This window comes from Mauremys reevesii, linkage group 3 (assembly GCF_016161935.1).
Source record: "Mauremys reevesii isolate NIE-2019 linkage group 3, ASM1616193v1, whole genome shotgun sequence".
In the NCBI taxonomy this organism is placed as follows: Eukaryota; Metazoa; Chordata; order Testudines; family Geoemydidae; genus Mauremys; species Mauremys reevesii.
In genome coordinates, this window is record NC_052625.1 from 1656969 (window position 1) to 1664723 (window position 7755).

Consider the following 7755-nt stretch of genomic DNA (forward strand, 5'->3'; position numbering starts at 1 on the left):
GATCAGGGCCTTCGCTGTCCTGACAATTATTGGGTGTGATCGAAGCAATTTAGGCACCTAGCTGTGGAGTTTAGGCACCTAAGTCCCAGTTTTACACACCACTGCAAGCCACAAAACTCCTGCTTGGCTGCTGCCTGCACCTGTAGGCACCTAAATCTCACTCGGCGCCTAACTTTCTGCTGTAAAAGTTTCCTGGGGCTTTCACACTACTGCCTCCCTAAGCCCCAGGGTGATTCACTAACCAAGCGAAGATAAGGTACATGCAACTTAGGCAGCATAGAGCTGGAGCCTCTGAGCACACCTACTAGCTCAAGTCCCACCCAAAATCCACCCGAAGGAGCAGAGCCGTAACCAGCTATTTTTGCACCCGAGGCAAGAATATAAAATTACGCCCTCCCCCCTCCATATAATTTCATAGTAGTTACTTTGTAAAAAAGAAGAAAAATATGTAAATAATAATAATAATGATAATAGAATGTTTATTTTAATCATAAGTTCCGCGTACAAAACAATTAATACATATAAGGTGTGCATCATAGTGCATGTAACATACTATTTAAATAATCACAAATAAAAATTTAGCTGTAGGACCATATCAGATACAATTAATGATTTTTTCAAAATTGTACTTTTTGTGCTTTTAATGAGGCAAATTAATTGATAATTGCATCAAAATTAATATTATTTGCTACTTCATGTTCTATTAACAAGATGGACATATTTGTTGCTCTCTCCTGACTCGTGGTTGCTCAAAGGTAGTTTTTAATTAATTTGAGCTTACTGAAGCTTCTTTCACAAGCAGAGAAATATTCTTAATGCAATTTCTAAATTTGGATAAGATTTGGCCACATTATATTAATGAATTAACTGGCAAAGGTCCAAACTAGTTGCGCCTGAAACGTTTGGAAACAACACAAACGCTTGATGTTTTAAACGCTGAATCTCTGGCGAAATTTGAGGCATTCAAATAGCTGTCATACTTGAGACTTAAATCCACTGCTGCTTTCTGAAGATTCGTAGTGTCCATTTTAACAAGCGAATCACCCAAAAGAAAACTGAAATCAGAAAATCTCATTTAAAGTTTCATATCTCCAATTTAACTCAACTATTATGGTGTCAAATACGGTTTTTATTTGTACTTTGAAAGATTATTCAGCTGATAAATTAGAAGACACGTCTGCACACTCAAAGTTGCTGCCTTTTTACTTTCTGGATTCAATAAATTCTGCTGGTATTTCTATATTTTCAGTCTTTTTTTACAATCTGTAAAAATATTGACCATATCGTTATCGCTTTCACACACCTCTTGTAAAATATTTCGTAATCCGTTGATCATTTTACAAGCCTGAGAAACAGTGATGCCTTTTGCTTGTAGGGCTTTATTCACTCTGTCAATATGAGTTAGGATATTGTGCCATATGGATAACGTGCACAAACATTCACAATTAATTTTAAGAATGCCATTAGCTGTTGATACTGCTTCTGGACATTTCAATGCAACAGCGACATTTTTTAGAGCCTTGGTCACATCTGTAATCTGCAAATTTAAGGCTTCAATTGCATTAGCTCTTGATGACCATCTAATATCAGCATGATCTTTTAGTGATACTTTTAACATACCCATTAAAATATCCCAGTGACTGGCTGAATGAGGGGAAAAAATGTGTATAACTTTTGTACAGTGGCAAAGAATGAAACCATAGTCGAATTTATGGAAGCCGCACATACTCCAACTAAATTTAGACAGAGGACTGAACATTGTACAAAATTCACTAATCTATTTATTTGCAAAATGACAGCTTTGATGCCTTTGTACACACCTGACATATTTCTGCCACCATCATAGTCTTGGCCTCTTGTGTTTTGAAGATCAAGCCCATCATTTTCAAGCTTCTTTATTATTTCTTCGGCTAATCCACTTCCTGTTTTTTCGTTGGTTTCAATGAAGTCTATAAAACTTTCTTCTATAAATACGTGAGAAATGATAATGGAATTGTATCTCACAATCTGGGACCTTTGCTCTCGATGAGATATGTCTGATGTGCAGTCCAGAAGGATAGAATAATATTTAGCTTTTTTTATTTTTGATATAATTTCATTACAAACTTGGTTTGCTAGTAAGACAATAAATTCATTTTGTACAGCTGGTGAAAAACAACTAACTGAACCTTTTTTATGAGTTACGATATGCTGTTTTAGTTGAAGATCATAATGATTTATAAATTCCAACAGATTAAGAAATATTCCCGAATTAGGGTTTTCTATACTGCTACACGATCCTCTAAGTGGTAAATTGTTTTTGGCACAAACCATCACGGCAACAAGAATTATTTTTAGAATTTGTCTCCATTTTTGTTTATCAGTTTCAACAGCTTTTAGTAGTGTATCAACAACACATTCTCCGCTTAGTAATCTCTTTTGTAAGGATTTCCATTTACAGAAATTTTCACGATGATTGGAAAAATTTAAACTGTGTTATGGAGCATGAAAATTCAACCAATCATTAAATCCTACTTTCTGATTTGCAATATTAGGTTTGGTAAAGTGCAGATCGAATAACATGCATGGAAAACAAAAAATGGACTCACTCATTTCTGAGTAAATAAGCCAATTACGCTCTACGGTTTCACCATTAAAAAGCTTTTTAAAAAACCAGTCTCCTGAAAATTTTCTTCCATCTTCTGATATTGATTCACGGAAATCTGCAGATTTTCCCTGGTCAGGTCCATGTTCAATAAGATGGCATCTTATTTTACCATTTATACAGGGCCAAGATGGTGGATCATTAAAACTGATTTCAATGATTTGCCTTGCAGAGGAATTATGTTGCCGATCGCAGCTGTTCGCATTAGTTTTAGTCATGATATCAAAGGTGTCGAGTGTCTCCTCATTGTCAGTAATTGATACTGAAGGTGAAGTTGTAACCTCATGATCCAATTGCTGGTCGATAGCAACAATAATTTCTGAAGTTGTGTAATTCTCATTGTTACTATTAGATAGCGGTGCCAAATTTATGATGTCAGAGATGTCAACTATTCGCATATTCCCATCATTTGATGCATTTTTCACTAGCCATTTCCCCATTGTCATTGACATTTTCATTTTCTACTGTACCGTGTTTTCGTCATTTACGATACTCTGCCCCACTCGGACGTTTAGAATTCATACTATTCATAATGCAGGGTCTTGTTCAATAGACTAGAATAAAAATTAAAAATACATAAATAAATGTATTAAATTTGTCTAAACATTAAACAAAAATATATTATAGAGATCGGAGATTCCCAATCTGTGATCTCCATAAGAAAAAAGGAATGATAAACAAAGGCACTCACCATTTGGTGGGTCTTTAGCGGATCCCAGAAGTCCTAATATATAATAAATGTGTGCTCACTGGGAAAACTAGAACTCGATTACTCGAATGAGGGTTGTTGTGTCTGCAGACAAATGCACTGACATCATCTTGTTCTGCGCCCCTCAGCTTTGCACACCCGCGGCACCATGGAGGAGGAAGAAACAGCACCCATCTTATATCTTTTACCTGGAATGTGGAAGACCCAAGTTTAATTCCCCTTTCTCTGCTAGCAGGGGAGAAGGGAGACTCCTGTTCAAATCCTCTCAGGAGAGGGCTCTAACCAGTGATGAACTGCCAAAATATTAACAAGAGGTTCTCTCCTCCTCACCCCGCAAGGGGGTCGTGGCTGCCCCCCCCCCCAGGGACTCCTGCCCCATCCAACCTCCCATGTTCCTTGACACCCCTCCAGGACTCCTACGCCATCTACCCCCCTTCCCTGTCCCCTGACTACCCCCTGCCGCCCCATCTAACCCCTCCTCTCATTCCTGATTGCCCCCCAGGATCCTTGGCCCATCCAACCACCCCTTCTCCCTGTCCCCTCACAGCCCCTGGAATCCCTGCCCCTGACTGCCCCCCGCCACCCTATCCAACCCCTGCTTCTTCCTAACTGCCCCCCCCAGGACCCTTGCCCCCATTCAATCCCCCTGTTCCCTGCCCTCTGACCGCCCCACCCCTAGCCACCCCTCTACAACCTCCCAAACTCCCCTGCCCTCTTCCAACACCCCCTCCCTACTCCCTGCCCCCTTACCGAGCTGCCTGGAGCCACTTGGCCAGGTCCAGCATCAGCACCGGTGCCGCCGGACCGGAGCCGCAACCCGTTGTCCTGGAACAACCGGTTCTAAAAGGCCTGCTAAATTTAACAACCGGTTCCTGCGAACCAGCTCAAGCTCACCACTGGCTCTAACACCCAAGCTGTAGGCTATTCCGATGTGGGGCTCCCTTAGGGTATGTCTACACTACCAGAGTAGTTCGATTCTACTTAAATCTAATTTGTGGAACTGATATTACAAAGTCGAACGTGTGTATCCACACTAAGGACAGTAATTCGACTTTGTGAGTCCACACTAACGGGGCAAGCGTCAACATTGGAAGCGGTGCACTGTGGGCAGCTATCCCACAGTTCCCGCTGCCCATTGGAATTCTGGGGTGAGCCCCCAATGCCTGCTGGGGGAAAAATGTGTCGAGGGTGGTTTTGGGTAACTGTCCGCATTCAACCGTCACTCCCGCCCTCCCTCCCTGAAAGCGCCGGCGGGCAATCAGTTCGCGCACTTTTCTGGTGAGTGACAGCACGGACGCCACAGCACTGCGAGCATGGAGCCCGCTGCGATCATCGCTGCAGTTATGGCCGTTGTCAACTCCTCACACCTTATCGTCCACCTTTTTCACAGTCAGATGCTGAGAAATCGGGCGAGGAGGCTACGGCAGCGCGGTGAGGACATGAAGTCTGAGAGGCACAGACCTCTCACAAAGCACGGGACCCCGTGCCGTGGACATCATGGTGGCAATGGGTCATGTTCATGCTGTGGAACGGCGATTCTGGGCCCGGGAAACAAGCACGGACTGGTGGGACCGCATAGTGCTGCAGGTCTGGGATGAATCACAGTGGCTGCGAAACTTTCGCATGCGTAAGGGCACTTTCCTTGAACTGTGTGAGTTGCTGTCCCCTGCCCTGAAGCGCAAGGACACCCGGATGCGAGCAGCCCTGACTGTGCAGAAGCGAGTGGCCATAGCCCTCTGGAAACTTGCAACGCCAGACAGCTACCGGTCAGTAGCGAACCACTTTGGCGTGGGCAAATCTACCGTGGGGGGTGCTGTGATGCAAGTAGCCAACGCAATCGTTGAGCTACTGCTCTCAAAGGTAGTGACCCTGGGAAACGTTCAGGTCGTCAGAGATGGCTTCGCCGCGATGGGATTCCCAAATTGTGGTGGGGCTATAGATGGAACTCACATCCCAATCCTGGGACCGGACCACCAGGCCAGCCAGTATATTAATCAAAAGGGCTACTTTTCAATGGTGCTGCAAGCACTGGTGGACCATAGGGGACGCTTTACCACCATCAACGTTGGGTGGCCGGGCAAGGTTCATGACGCACGTGTTTTCAGGAACTCTGGTCTGTTTAGATGCCTGCAGGAAGGTATTTTCTTCCCGGACCACAAAATAACTGTTGGGGATGTGGAGATGCCTATAGTGATCCTCGGGGACCCAGCCTACCCGCTAATGCCCTGGCTCATGAAGCCCTATACAGGCGCCTTGGACAGTGACAAGGAGCTCTTCAACTACCGGCTGAGCAAGTGCAGAATGGTGGTGGAGTGTGCTTTTGGACGTCTCAAGGGGAGATGGAGAAGCTTACTGACTCGCTCAGATCTCAGCGAAACCAATATCCCCATTGTTATTGCAGCTTGCTGTGTGCTCCACAATCTCTGTGAGAGCAAGGGGGAGACCTTTATGGCGGGATGGGGGGTTGAGGCACATAGCATGGCTGCTGATTACGCCCAGCCAGACAGCCGTGCGATTAGAAGAGCCCAGCGGGAAGCGCTGTGCATCCGGGAGGCTTTGAAAGCTAGGTTCCTCAGAGAGCAGGGTAACCTATGACTGTCCAGTTTCTTTACAGAGAAGCTGAACCTGCCCCTGTTTCAGTTACTATTGACTTTTTTCTGCGGTTACATACCCCGTTCACCAGGTTTCCCCCCTTCCAACACACGTTTAAAAATAAAGTTAATGGAACACTGTTAATTAACAAAGTTTTCTTTACTAATGAATTCGCGTTAAAGGGTTCAAACAGGGACGCAGACTGTGGTGGGTAGGGTGTGTAGTGATGTAAAGACCGCTTCTAAATTCGAGGAATGACAGGCTCCTGCTCCTAGAGCGGTCCGCAGTGGCGGACTGGTTGTTTCAACGGAGCCTGCCACCCCTCCTTTTTGGGACTCTGTGTGTGGTGGCTATGTGACTTTGTGGCGGGGGAGGACGGTTACAGATCCCCTGCTGCGTGGCTCTGTGATCCAGGATAAGGACCGCTGCATAAGATCTCTAACCGCCCTCCCCCGCCACAAAGTCACATAGCCCCCCCCACAGAACATGAAAACCACCTCCCAGACTGACCAGGGTGCCTAGTGACTGCACTGTGTGTGTGACCTGCTGCTGAACCTGCCCCCGTGTCTGTACCCTGATAAAGGTGACTGTCCTGTCCAATTACCAACCCCCTTCCCCCCCTTCAAACACAGTCTCCTCTAAAAGAACATGACGGAAACAGTAATTAACAGAAAAGTATTTTTTATTATCAACTAGACAGTTAGGGGATGAAACTGGGACAGGGGCTTGGGTGAGGCGGGAAGGAAAGGACTTATCAAAATTTTGGGAATGAGAGCCTTCTTGTACTTGAGCACTCTGCAGGGGTGGAGTGACAGTTTTCACGGCCCCTGCTGCCCCTCCTTCTTGGTACTTTGGGTGAGGGGGGTTTGGGACTTTGTGGCGGGGGAGGGCGGTTGCAGATACACTGCAAGGGGGCTCTGTCCTCCTGCGTGCGGTCCTGCAGAACATCCACAAGGCGCCGGAGCGTGTCCGTTTGCTCCCTCATTAGTCCAAGCAGCGTTTGAGTCACCTGCTGGTCTTCCTGCCGCCACCTGTCCTCCCGTTCGATGTGTGCGCGATGCTGCTGACATAGGGTCTCCCTCCACTGTCTCTGCTCGGCCGCCTCGGCTCTGGAGCAGGCCATCAGGTCAGCGAACATCTCGTCCCGAGTCTTTTTCTTTCGCCGCCTAATCTGCGCCAGCCTCTGTGAGGGAGATGCCAGGGTAGGTCGGGAGACAGTCGCAGCTGTGTGATGGGGAAAAAGGGAGTGAATTCCTTACAAAGATACATTTTTGCGAACAATGAACATAGTCTAGTCTGTCTCTGTGAACAAGACCATGCACAGCACTTATCTCATGCGCACTCAGGACAAGGTCGAATTTTCGGCCTTCGCATTCAGTGCCTGGGGTCTTGCAGTGGAGATCAGACAAGTGGGGCAGGACAACAGAATTTGTGTAGTAGGCAGACATGATAAGCCGTAGACTTTTGGCTGCTTAAAACTTAATTTATAGCAGTGCCCTCCTTTCACGGTCAAAGCAATGCTCCTAGCGTTGGCCAGTTCCTGCTGCCGGCAATCCGGAAAGCATGAACTCTGCCCCTGTCCCACTCCCTCGCGGCTGTCCCCGGGAAAGATCCCTGTATGCTGCCCCTGTCCCGCCTCCACCGCGTGGCTGTAAACCGCCGGTTACAGTTATGTAAAGGAATAGGCAAGCAGTCCCAATCCTAACATTCCCCTAATTCAAAGCAGGTCACCATGAGCGACATCACCCTGATGAGGATCACTGACACTGATAAAGACCGCATGCTGCGTGAAAGCCAGCAAAAACCAGGG